The sequence below is a fragment of the Carcharodon carcharias genome, chromosome 18 (genome assembly GCF_017639515.1).
Source record: "Carcharodon carcharias isolate sCarCar2 chromosome 18, sCarCar2.pri, whole genome shotgun sequence".
Lineage (NCBI taxonomy): Eukaryota > Metazoa > Chordata > Chondrichthyes > Lamniformes > Lamnidae > Carcharodon > Carcharodon carcharias.
In genome coordinates this window covers 77077256-77091482 of record NC_054484.1, presented here as the reverse complement: position 1 = coordinate 77091482, position 14227 = coordinate 77077256, and the positions used below count along the sequence as shown (strand labels likewise).

The 14227-nt window shown below is 41.3% G+C and overlaps 1 protein-coding gene across 4 annotated transcripts in view; it reads right to left on the bottom strand.

Moving 5' to 3' along the window:
* The window catches only part of man1a2 (mannosidase, alpha, class 1A, member 2), a 147891-nt gene that overhangs the window by 87407 nt on the left and 46257 nt on the right, over window positions 1–14227 (bottom strand). The window lies entirely within an intron of this gene.

The window sequence follows — 14227 nt, the reverse complement described above, 5'->3', positions numbered from 1 at the left end:
TACCTTTAATACAATGCCCTTCCTTCAATGGAATTGCCATTAGAAAATTAAAATGCAGCAAGAAAAGCCTTCATGTCAATGATGCACATCTCTCCTTATAACATTCAATGGCATTGACATTACTGAATCCCCCACAATAAAAACCCTCGGGGTTACCATGGATCAGAAATTTAACGGGACCAGTCACATAAATACAGTGGCTACAGGTCAAGAGGCTGGGAATTCTGTAACAGGTAATTCATTTCCTGACCCTCCCCCAAAGCCTGTCCAACATCTACCAGGCACAAGTCAGCAGTGTGATGGAATACTCTCCACTTGCCTGGATGAGTGCAGTTCCAACAACACAAGAAACTCGACACATTCCAGGACAAAATGGATCACTTGATTGGCACCCCATCCACAAACATAAACATTCACTCCCTCCACCACCAGTACAGTGGAAACAGTGTGTGCCAGCTACAAGATGCACTGCAGAAACTCACTAAGGCTCCTTCAACAAAACCACAATATCTACTAAAAAGAACCAAGGGCGGCAGGCAAATACCACAACCTGCAAGTTCCCCTGCAAGCCACACACCATCCTGACTTAGAAATACAATGCCTATTTTAAAAAGTAATTTCCAATAACATTATCGACAATCTCCGTTCCCCTGTTCGGACAGAATTCCACATTGGCCCCAAGCCCCGAACCCTCCCTCGGGTGCTGGTGCCCCGCAATATGAGCCGCCTCGGGGACATGCTCTCTGTGCCTTTTGGCACGGCAAAGAGGGGCTTTTTGTATGGACTGCTGCTGCACACCTTCCATTTTCTCGCCCTTGTCCATCGACCGGACACACCCTGGCGTGCCTTGTTGCCGTCCGGCGGCGGAGGCCCCCAATGGGAGGCCCTCTACGGAGGTGTCCTCCCCCTTTCTATCGGGGACCTGGTTTGGAGGGTGTTGCATGCAGCAGTCCCGTATAATAAGAGGATGCATAGGTTCACGGACTCTCGGGACACGTGCCCTTTTTGCAGTCTTGTGGAGTCCGTAGACCATGTATACATAGGGTGTTGTAGGCTGCACTCCCTTTTTAGTTATTTGAAAAACCTTTTATTGATGTTTTGTTTGCACTTCAACCTCACGCTCCTGATCTATGGGCACCCGGTGCGGAAAGGGGTCGGGAAGGAGGAGGACCTCCTCGTGAACCTGCTCCTGGGCCTGGCCAAGTTGGCCATTAACAGGTCCAGGCAGCCGGCGATCGACGGGGGAGTCCCGCCCGATTGTTTGTCCCTCTTCCGCGGCTACGTTCGCTGCCGGATGTCCCTGGAGAGGGAGCACGCGGTATCTGCTGACATGCTCGAGGCCTTCCGTGCTCGGTGGGCACCGCGGGGACTGGGGTGTTTTGTTGATCCCTTTAATCACATTTTGATTTAAAGTTTGTAAGGTTCATTTAAATTTTTGTCCTTGGTTTTACAGCTGACCTGAATTAGGGGCTGTGCCTGATTTATCCCAATTTTGTTGAATTAGTTTAATTGTTTTCATTTAAAAGATTATCACTGGGTCAAAGTCCTAGAGCAGCATTGTGCGTGTTCCTACACCACATGGACTGCAGTAGTTCATAAAGCCGGCTCACCATCACTTTCTGAGAGGCAGTTAGGAAAGGGCAATAAAACAGTGGCCTTGCCAGCGACAGTCACATCCCATGGATGAATTAAAAAAAAGACTATCCTGTTATACCAACTGTGCAGATTACAGACTTATTGCAATGTCTATTACAAAACCAAATGGAATGCTGAACTGTAGAGCAAAAATAGAATAACATTATTCAGAAAAAAATCACAACCAAGCCATAAAAATCACAACCATCTCTGATCAGAAACACAGTCTGTCCAGTTGTTGTCACTGACAAACAAGGGAGAGCAAGATTCAAGTTTAGAGGCAAAGTAAAGAGCCAGAAGGCTAAGCTGCAGATTCAAGGCCGTGAATTACATGAAAAGACAAGTGAAGAATAGAGAGCACACCTCTGTCATGCGATGTTAACTCAACATTATTACAATTACGCAGCTCTTACTTGTGGCCTTTCCCTGCCTGGTCAATGCTCTGTAACTACAAATCTGAAAAAAAAAAGAAATCTTTTTATTAAGAGCTTCAATCTGGCCAATTCACATGCAATAACCTGGTGTGAAAACTCTGCTCACATTGACAGCTGTGACAAATTCTCCAACAGCCAAGACAATCCACAACATTCTAAATAAAACAGCACTGTTAAAAGAAAATTTATTCCTCTATTGTCCAATGTTAACGGATCCTTTAAAAAAAATCCATGATCTGAATCCACATTTTCACCAAAAGAAAAATCAGTTCTTCTTTGGGCCATACTGAGCGGAAAAAGCTGGACTCAGATGTAACGGTATTACAGTTGAATAAAGGCAACTACAGAGGCATGAAGGAGGAGCTGGCCAGAATTGACTGGGAGATGAGCCTAGCAGGAAAAACAATGGAACAGCAATGGCAGGAGTTTCTGGGAATAATTTGGGAAACACAGCAAAAATTCATCTCTAGGAAGTTGAAGCATACTAAAGGGAGGACGAGGCAACCATGGCTGACAAGGGAAGTCAGAGACAGCATAAAAGCTAAAGAGAAAGCAGACAATGCGGCAAAGAGCAGTGGGAAACCAGGGCAGCCTACAAAGACCAACAGAGGACAACTAAAAAAGAAATAAGGAGGGAGAAGCTTAAGTATGAGGGTAAGCTAGCCAGTAATATAAAAGAAGATTGCAAGAGCTTTTTAGATATATAAAGGGTAAGAGAGAGGCAAAAGTGGACATTGGGTTGCTGGAAAATGACGCTGGAGAAGTAGTAGTGGGGAACAAAGAAATGGCGGAGGAACTGAATAGGTACTTTGTGTTAGTCTTCACAATGGAAGACACAAGTGACATCCCCAAAGTTCAAGAGTCGGGGGGCAGAGGTGAGTATGATGGCCATTACCAAGGAGAAGGTGCTAGGAGAACTGAAAGGTCTGAAGGTGGATAAATCACCTGGACCAGATGGATTACACCCCAGAGTTCTGAAGGAGATAGCTGAAGAGATAGTGGAGGCGCTAGTGGTGATCTTTCAGGAATCACTGGAGTCAGGGAGGGTCCCAGAGGACTGGAAAATCGCTAATGTAACCACCCCTGTTTGAGAAGGGAGTGAGGCAAAAGCCAGGAAATTACAGGCCGATTAGCCTGACCTCAGTCGTTGGTAAGATTTTAGAGTCCATTATTAAGGATGAGATTTCAGAATACTTGGAAGTACATGGTAAAATCAGGCAAAGTCAGCATGGTTTCATCAAGGGTGGTCATGCCTGATAATCTGTCAGAATTCTTTGAGGAGGTAACAAGTAGGTAAGACAAAGGAGAGCCAATGGATGTTATTTACTTGGACTTCCAGAAGGCCTTTGACAAGGTGCCGCACAGGAGGCTGCTCAGTAAGATAAGAGCCCATGGTGTTAGAGGTAGGGTATTAGCATTGGTAGAAGATTGGCTGTCTGGCAGGAGGCAGAGTGTAGGGATAAGGGGGTCCTTCTCAGGATGGTGGCCGGTGACAAGTGGAGCTCCGCAGGGGTCAGTGTTGGGACCACAACTTTTCACTTTATACATTAATGATCTAGATGAAGGAACTGAGGGCATCCTGGCTAAGTTTGCAGATGATACAAAGATAGGTGAAGGGAGAGGTAGTATTGAGGAGGCGGGGAGGCTGCAGAAAAGTGGCAGACGTAATACAACGTGGGGAAATGTGAGGTCATGCACTTTGGTAGGAAGAATAAAGACATTCTAAATGGGGAGAGAATTCAGAAATCTGGAATGCAAAGGGACTTGGGAGTTCTAGTCCAGGATTCTCTTAAGGTTGACTTGCAGGTTGAGACGGTAGTTAGGAAGGCAAATGCAAGGTTGGCATTTATTTTGAGAGGAATAGAATATAAAAGCAGGGATGTGCTGCTGAGGCTTTATAAGGCTCTGGTCAGACCACATTTAGAATATTGTGAGCAATTTTGGGCCCCGTATCTCAGGAAGGATGTGCTGGCCCTTGAAAGGCTCCAGAGGAAGTTCACGAGAATGATCCCAGGAATGCAAGGCTTAACATATGAGGAACGTTTGAGGACTCTGGGTCTATACTAAATGGAGTTTAGAAGGATGAGGGGGGATCTGATTGAAACTTACAGAATACTGAAAGGCCTGGATAGAGTGGACGTGGGAAAGATCTTTCCATTAGTAGGAGAGACTAGGACCCGAAGGCACAGCCTCAGAGTAAAGGGAAGACCTTTTAGAACAGAGATGAGGAGAAACTTCTTTAGCCAGAGAGTGGTGAATCTGTGGAATTCATTGCCACAGAAGGCTGTGGAGGCCAGGCCATTGAGTGTATTTAAGACCGAGATAGATAGGTTCTTGATTGGTAAGGGGATCAAAGGTTACGGGGAGAAGGCGGGAGAATGGGGTTGAGAAACTTATCAGCCATGATTGAATGGCGGAGCAGACTCGATGGGCTGATTGGCCTAATTTCTGCTCCTTTTTATATCGTCTATGTACCATGTTTTGTTGAAATTCGTCTATTAGTTTGAGATCTACTGTTCACAAAGAGACTAGCAAACAGAGGCAAAAATATTCAGTGGCGGAGGTAATTAAAGGAAATCGAGTTTTTCCAGTCTTGATTGGTGCTTTATAAAGCATATACGGAGTAAATAATAATACATAAATAAAGTAAACAGTAGAACATAAATCCATAAAACTGGAGATGGAAACCCTGGAATTATTTAAGAATCAAATGGATACAGCCATAGGGGTATTTTATGGTAACTAAATGGTTAATTACAATGGACTGACTGGTTATACTCATCCATAATTATCTTTTTGCCTTGTGAAATATACATTCCTGAAAGAATTGATTCAGCATTTCAAGGTTTACATACAGGAAAATCTCTTACCTGGCACACTCTAGAAATTGGAGATGCCAGTTAATCAAATATGCTGGTTAGCTGAGATATAAGGTGAGTTCTTGTTTTCATCCAATGAAAGAGTTTCAGGATGATCACGCTGGTCTTGAGGTCTTGACAAATGAATGAGTTAAGTGCATGTGTCGAGCAAGTGGCACAGAGGGCAGATGGTGCTGCAGAGCAGTGGGAGGCTGAGGCTGGAGCAAGAACAGGCAGTCTATAACTATTAACGGAGAATTTGGCATATCCAATCAAAAAACAGACACAACCCCAGAATTCCAGTTAATAGAGAATTCTAGTTGGGAGAGTGCTGCATCATGAAGAGATTAATGTTTATAATGTTATTGGAAATTATTTTTTAAAATAGAGTTTAGTAGTTTCTGTGTCTGTGTCTTAATTGGATTAAAGGCAGCTGGTCCAGAGGCTTTGATGTATAGAAAGAAGTAGGTTTGAAATGGTAATCAGATAAACATGGGGAAGTTTAGGAACATAGGTGTCAAGGGGGCACTGCATTTTTAAATAAACTATTCAAAAGAATGGGTGAAATCTTGCACCTAGCTAGAAGACGTCGAGCAATGTGTTTATTTTTTTCAGCTTACTAATAAAATTGGTGGAATCAAAGGATGTTATTGTTAAAAGAGGTAAAATTAAAAGCCTAGTGATAGAATGGAAACTTTACATTCAAAGAGAAAGTTATGTATAAAGGAGAGAGGAGAGTGTGTGTAAGGTAGCGGCATTTTAAGATTCATCAAGTGTGAGAAGCCTCCAGTCTGTAAACCTCAAGTCTGTCGGCAAGGACCCAGGACTGAAAGAAACTCATTTTGAATGCAACTGTCCAGGATGTGCTCTGCCAGGTGTCTCTTTAAATCTATGAGTTTTACTGTTGCCTTAACTGGGGTGTAACTGATAGTCAGATTAATTAGGGGATTTTTGTCGTTATTATAGTAATAATTTCGTATGTATGTATATGCTTATAATCTTTCGTGTATTAATAAATGATTAATTTAGTTTTATAAAAATATCTCTTGAGACTCAGTGGTCTTATTACTACTGAATTCAAAGCCTGCATCTCAGAACATACAAATTGCAAAAATGGGTTATGACAGTTGGTTCAAGTTTCCTTCTGGGATTTGAGCAGCTCAGCCTTTACCATCTGCTCTGTCCTAATAGCCAGATAACAGACATTTTACTGTATTGACCTTCTAACAGGGCAACTACTTAATTAATTACTACAGCAAACTGCAGTATGAATATCAAACAACATTAAAGTTAATTTTATAGGACATCATAATTTGTGGATGTGTTATTCCTATGTTAACCACTGAAAAAATTAGGCAAGATCCACTCACACCATTTTTGTGGCACAAATGTGAGTAATATCTTGCAACTTGATGTCACATTAGAAAGTTCAACTCAAAACGTTTGATTAATATGCTGCTCACTTCAATGGCAGTGTACAAAAATAGTCACACACCTTAGTGTTCTCTCAATCTAAAATCAACAATATTTTAAGTCTGTATTTATAAAGTTTGAAAATAATCCTGTTTACATGTAGATAATGTTGTAAGAGGCTAAAAATAAAATACATTATTACCTAATGGTCTGTACCATTAATGATATTTTCAAGTCACATCAGATCTCAAAATTAACACTGGTTAAACTCAGTAGATTTGTCAGCAGATCAATAACTGTGGGGGTGTAACTGATCTGATGAATAAGTGAATGAAATGCCAATGCATTAGAAAAGAAGTACAGAGCACAGAGTGATCGCAGAACTGAGTGCTAAAGTCAGGAATCTGGTGCAGTGGGGGGAAAGGAGGTGGTGCTTTTTATTCTTTCTGCTTTACCTCCTGTAGTTGGTGAGTATTTTTTCTAGGTGCATAAGCTAGGAAACTGAAACTTGCTATTATTTAGCTTTGCTAAATTAATAATTAATTAATTAACCCAGTAAACAAAATTAGATAGACATGGTAGGACAGGTAGTCTGTAGCACATGGAGAGTTTGTATAGCATTGCAATCCCAAACAGTCATAACTACAGTTAAGTGTCTGAGGCTCAAGAAATTTCAGCGCAAGGTTGTAGAGCTGGAGTCTGAGCTGCAGACATTTCAGCGCATTAGGGAAAAGAGTTACCATGACTCTTTGTTCAAGAAGGCAGCCACACCCCTTAGGTTAAGTAGAACTTTAAAGTTGGTCAATGGTCAGGAACAGAAGGGTGTGAATGAGAGTCAGGCAAATATGGGAATGGAATAATGGAGAAACCTTGGCCCTTGACTTTGATCAACTGTTATGTGGTATTTATTACCTGTGTGTAAGGGAACAGGGACTTCAGGATAAATGAGCGAACTGACCATAACACTATGATGCAGAAAGCCATTCAAATGGAGGGGTTGAAAAGGAATGTGCTAACGATAGGGAACAGTATAGTCGGGAGATGGATAGCATTCTCTGCAGCTGTGACTGGAAATTAGGGTTGAGCTGTTTTCCTGGTGCCAGGGTCAAAGACATTGCCTCCAGTTTGCAGAAGAACCTGGGTGGGAGGGGAGGATACAGCTGTCATGGTCCATGTAGGACCATGGTCCATGTAGGACCATGGTGGCCCAGTGGTATTGTCATTGAACTAGTATCCCAGAGACCCTGGGTAATCCTCTGGGGACCTGGGTTCGAATTCCACGGCAGATGGTAAAATTTGAATCTAACAAAAATCTTGAGTTAAAAGTCCGATGAAGACCATGAAACCATTGCTGATTATTATAAAAACTTATCTGGTTCACTAATGTCCTTTAGGGAAGGAAATGTGCTGCCCTTACCTGGTCTGGCCTACATGTGACTCCAGACCCACAGCAATGTGGTTGACTCTTAAGTGCAATTAAAGATGGGCAATAAATGCTGGCCTAGCCAGCGACGCCCACATTCCATGAACGAATAAATAAAACCAATGACATAAGCATTTCTTTCGAAAGAGGCTTCATGCAGAAGTAGTTTGAGGAACTGGGTTTGAAATTATTAATAATGAGCCATATGCAAATTAGAACACAGTTAGGCAGATTACAGAATTAAATGCGTGACTTAGTGATGTGAAAATATGTGGTTTCAATTCATGGCGGGAGGGGGCACAGGTAGAGGAGACAGGTCAGCTGAAAGGAAATTTAAAAATGTAAAGAGAAAAATTGAGGCAATAGAGTATTGTAGCAATATAGGTAAAGACAAGCAAAGTAGGATAGGAAGAAACTGAGAGTTAATGGTAATAGTACGTCAATGAATAAAATGCACACAAAGAATAGTGGTAAAAAGTAAAATGAAAGGCCCGTCTAATGCACGAAGCATTCATAACTAGGTGGAGGAACCAGTGGTACAAATAGAGATAAATAGAGATCTGATCAATATTTGAGACATGGGGCAGGATTTTAGTCCCAATATGAGGTGGGGGGGGGGGGGGGGGGCGCATATCACTTGCTGCTGCCAGCCAACGTGTTTGCCAGCACCATCCCACTGCCAAGCCATTATCAGGAATGGCCAAAGTAGGGGCTGAATGGCTGCATAAGTGTAAGCAGAGGACAGCCAACTGAGATAATGAAAAAGTCAATTAAAGCCAGAGGTGGACTGGAATTTTCCAGTCAGCCTATGCTGCCCCCACCCCGCACAGTGTCAGGAGCACCAGGGGCCAGTGCTGCTGGAAGGCTTTGAGACCACCAGCCCACCTAACTGCTGGTCTGCAGCTGCAGACCACTCTGTGGGTGGGTTTTCCTTCCAAAATGTTGGCTCTGGCAGCTGTGATCAATTTTTACTTCAAATCTTTTAAAAGTGCTGAAAGGCAGAGGCGCCCTCTTGCCCTTATCCACAACAGCAGTCTGCAGTTTCTTCACATTAGCTCTCCAGGCCCAAGAACTCGCCCACCAGCCTTAATCAGATGACGAGTGCTCCCTCTGGCCACTAACCAACCAATCCAGTCAAGGTCCATGTTGGATGAATGCTCCCAACAATATCTGATCAGCACCCGCATTTGACCTCTAAATCAGGGTGCTGGCCCAAAATGGATAAATTTGCCCACAGTTGCAAGGTGCCCAAGGTTAGGATATAAATATTCCAGGATACTTAACATTTTGAAAAGCTAGGTAGAATAGAAAAGGAGAAGTGGCTTTGATAATAAAGAATGACATAAGGACAGTGGTAAGAAATAATGTTAGCTCAGAAGATCAAGAAGTAGAATCAGTGTGGGTGGACATTTGGAGGAACAACACTCAGAAAACGCTGATGAAAAGAGTTTAAAAGTCCACAAAGTTGGTATACAATCAGCAGAACATTAATAAATAAATAATTGGAGCTTGTAACAAAGATAATGTCATAATAGTGAAGGACTTTTATTTATCTAGTCTATTTGAAGATTAAATTAGCAAAGCTAGTCTTGGAAGAGGAGCTTGTAGAATACTTTCACAAAAGCTTCCTCGAACAATACACAAAGTGTGTTCCATTACACTGTAAGAACTCGACAAAAAGGGGGCTTCCTTGGAAAGTTAGGAATAACATTAGATTAAAAGAAGAGGCTCAATGTTGAAAAGAATAAGCCTGAGGATTGGGAGAGCTTTAGAAACCAACAAAGAGTAACCAAAAAGGTTGATTAAAGGGGAAAAAATAGAAGTTGAGAATAAACTAGCCAGGAATATAAAAACAGATTATAAGAGTTTTTACAAGTATATAAAACGGAGAATGATTAAAATAAACATTAGTCCCTTAGATGCAGAGACAGGAGAAATGATAATGGTGAATGAGGAAATGGCAGAGATGTTGAATGAATATTTTATGTCAGTTTTCATGATAGAAGACACAAATTACATACCAAAAATAGAGGGTAGACAATAGGCTATTAAGAGTGAAGAACTTAAATTATCAACAGAAAAAGTTTGAGAGGAAATTAAAGGACTAAACACTGACAAATCCCAAGAACTTGATTGCCTACATCCTCGAGTTCTAAAGAAGCAGCTGCAGAGTTAGCGGGTGCACTGATTATGAGTTGCTAAAATTCCCTACGTTCTAGATCATCCCAGTGGATTGGAAGTTAGCAAATCAAACACCGTTATTCAAGGAAGGAGGGAGACAGAAAACAGAGCTACAGGCCAGTCAGCCTGACATATGTCATCAGGAAAATGCTGGAATCTATTAGTAAGCAAGTCTTACACGCACTTTGAAAATCAGAGTATGATCAGACAAAGTCAACATGGTTTTAAAAGGGAAATCATGTTGGACAAATTTGAGAGTTTTTTTGAGGGTGTAACTAGTAGAGTAAATAAAGAGGAGCCAGTAGATGTAGTAACACTTGGGTTTCCAAAAAAACATTCAATAAGGTGCAACGCAACAGTTTAATACACGGGCTCATGGAGTTCAGGTAATATATTAGCATGGATGGAGGATTGGTTAATGGATAGGAAACAGGAAGTGGGGATAAATGGTGCATTTTCAAACTGGCAGGCTAACTAATGGAGTCCCACGTGGATTAGTGCTGGGGCCTCAGCTATTTACAATTATATTAGTGACATAGACATAGAGACCATGACTAATGTATCCAAGTGTGCTGATGATACAAAGCTTGTGCGAATCTAAGCTGTGAGGAGTATAAAGAGAATATATGTTTTGTTAGCTGCCAACTGCATTCATCTATATGTTTACTTGTATCTGTTCCATTGTGCAAATATATTCTCCAACATTCAAAACAAGGATTACTTGGGTGCACTTGATCATGTAGTACTAGCACTGACTCCCAGTTAATTAAGATGAGAGATGTAGAGGATACGGCTGAGTATGTCTTGGCAGGACAAGGTCACCAACTCAAAGATCCTGGAAGTTGCTAATTCCATCAGTATAAACTCATTGTACAGCATCTGCGCTGGCTCAACCACATTTATCGGGTGGATGACGGCCATATACGCAAAGTATATGCACAGTGAATTGGCCACTGGGTCACAATCTCTTGGTCATCCGTGTCTCCACTGCAGGGGCACCTGAAAACGATTTATGAAGATGCGGATAATGACAACTGGGAGATAGTGACTGATAGCTGTGACCTCTGGAGGCTGACTGTTTGGACGAGCATTGGAAGATGCAAGCAGAAACTAAAAGCTCAGCTAGCCAAGAAGTGGGTCCAGAGAAAACAGAGACCAGTGAATCATGCATCTTCTCAGCCCACTGTTGTCCTCTGCAGCAATATGGCAGAGAACTGCCATGCCAGAGTGGGGCTCCTGAGCCACACCAGATAATGCTTAACAGAGTTAACCACCATGGCACAAACCATCGTCTTACGAGACAGAAGGCTCAAGCCTTGTTCAGAAAGCAAACCAAACTGAAAGTTCAGTACACAAAAGTGATACAAGCAGCATGTTAATTGCAGCTCCCTTGGGACTACTAGATAGTATTACAATTATAGTTTTTTGAGTCAATTTTCATTGTTTTTTGTTTTCCAAATACAGTGAGACAGTACTTATCAGCAAGTAATGCCAAACATCCTTGTAGTGTTGGCTGAGAAAAAACATACATGACAACATAAAACACTGGAACCAAGTAAGAACATAAGAACATAATGTACGAAATAGGAACAGGAGTAAGGGATTCAGCCCATCAAGCCTGCTCCGCCATTCAATCAGATTATGGCTGTTCTGATCTTGGCTTCAACTCCACTTTCCTGCCTGTTCCCCATAACTCTCAACTCCCCTATACAGTTCAAAAATCTGTCCATTTTAGCCTTGAATATATTCAATGACTCAGCCTCCACAACTCTTTGGGGTAGAGAATTCCAAAGATTCATGACCTTCTGGGAGAAGAAATTCCTCCTTATCCCGGTCTTAAATGGACAATGCCTTATTCTGAAGCTCTATACTCTAGTTCTGCATTTCCCCACAAGGGAAACATCCTCTCAGTATATACCCTGTCAAGCCACTTCAGAATTTTATATGTTTCAATAAGGTTCTCTCCCACTTTTTTCTAAATTCCAATGAGTATAGGCATAACATGCCCAACCCTTCTTCATAAGCCAACCCCTTCGTTCCAGGAATCAGCTCAATAAAAAAAAAGCAAAATACTGTGGATGCTGGAAATCTGAAACAGAAACCAAAAAATGCTGGAAAAACTCAGCAGGTCAGGCAGCAACTGTGATGAGAAACAGAGTTAATGTTTCAGGTTGAGTGACCTTGTGAATGTTCAACCTTGTGAATCTTCTCTGAACTGCCTCCAATGCAATATATCTCTCCTTAAATAAAGAACCCTACGCAGTACCCTAGCTATGGTCTCACCAATGGACTCTACAGTCGCAGCAAGACTTCACTACTTTTATTCTCCATCTTCTTTGCAAGAGGCTAGCATTCTAGTGTCTTCCTAATTACTTGTTGTACCTGCAAGCTAACTACTTGTGTTTCATGTACAAGGACACCTAGATCTCTCTATATCACAGCATTCTATAGTTCCTCCATTAAATACTATTTTGCTTTACTATTTTTCCTACCAAAGTGCATAACCTCACAATTTTCTCACATTAGACACCATCCAACAAAATTTTGCCTTTATGCTTAACCTTAGACCCCTTAGAGGCTGCGGCCTCCTCACAACTTGCTTTTCCACTTATCTTTGTATCATTAGCAAATTTGGCTACAATACATTCTGCCTCCTTGCCCAAGTCATTAATACAGATTGCAAATAGTTGAGGCCCCTGTGCACCCCATCAGTTACAGTTTTCCAACCTGAAAGTTAACTATTTGTCCACACTCTTTGTTTTCTGTTTGTTAGCCAATCCTCTATCCATGCTCATATATTACCCCTTGTATGTACTTTTTGTGTAGCACCTTATCAAATGCCTTTTGGAAATCCAAATGCACATCTACTTGTTCTCCTTCACCTAGCCTGCTCATTACATCTATAAAGAACGCTAATAAACTTGTGAAACACAATTTCGTTAAACCTATTAACTGTAAGAATATATCACAATTTTCTAAATATCTAGTTTAATTAATCATAAATTTCCTTAATAATGAATTCCAACAATTACCCAATGACAGATGTTAGCCTAACTGGCCTATAGTTTCCTGCTTTCCAACTCCCTCCTTTCTTGAAAAGGGATATTATATTTGCAGTTTCCTGTCTGCTGGGAATCTTTCCAGGAAGATTACATCCAATGCATCTGACAAGTTTGCAGTTCTTCTTTTAAGATTTTACGGCACACATTTGACTTTCTTTTTTGGCCGACATAGACACAATGAGTAAATGGCCATAAATCTATGTTTCTAAAAGGTTTGTTCTCCAATTGCAAGGATATAACTATTAATGTTCTCTAGAGATCTGTACAGGGACATCAGCTTTTCACTATATACATGTATGACATGGATAAAGTAATAGAATTGGACACCCAAGTTTCAGTTGACACCAAGTTAAGAGGTACAGTAATTCTGCTTTGGTTCTGACAACTTAGGTATCCACCTCAGAATCACCTGTCCCACTTGTTTGGTATTACCGGCAAATTTGCAGTGACCTTCAGGATCCAAGTCATCGATGTTGGAATATCTGCTGTTTCCAATTTACATTGATCCCTGAGGAACCTCAGTATATTTCTCTCTGCTGATATAACTCCTGATGTTTTCTATCCTCCACAATACTGAATGTAGCTAGTAACTATTTGTGCAGAACTTTGTCAATTCCTTGTACAAGTTCATGTACACTACATACCTTGAGACTTTCCACTGTCCATTTCGGATGTCACCTCCTCAGGTTAATCAGGCAGGAATTTCTTCTTCTGCCACCATGCTTTTGTTTTACTGAGTTATTATCATATGGCCCAGCTTCCCCTCTTTGAAAAGAGTATCCAATAGCCCGTTAGTAATCTGCTCATGATTTCCCAGGCTTCAATGACTCCTAAATTTCCTCTTACTCTTCTCGGTACTTTGGGTTCAATCTATCCCTGGAAATTTATTTATTGATCCTTTTTAATCTTTCTGGGACTCCCATCTACATGAGTTACCACTGCTTAGGGGTGGTATGGCAATTTGTTTTATTTTATGCTGTGTTCAGTTTATTCAGAAATCTGATCAGGGATTGGCAAAATCTTGATCGCTTGAGCTCTTAGAATTCTCTTGAAGACCACTGAGGATGTAGGGACCATAATTTGACCTTTTTGTAATTGAAATAATGGGGTGTCTCATTATTCAAAGATTTATATTCTAGAGTTCTTCTTATAAAGGTGTTTTAAAGTAACTTTCCTTACATTTTCTGCTTCTTCTCCATTCCCAATCCCTATGAACCCATT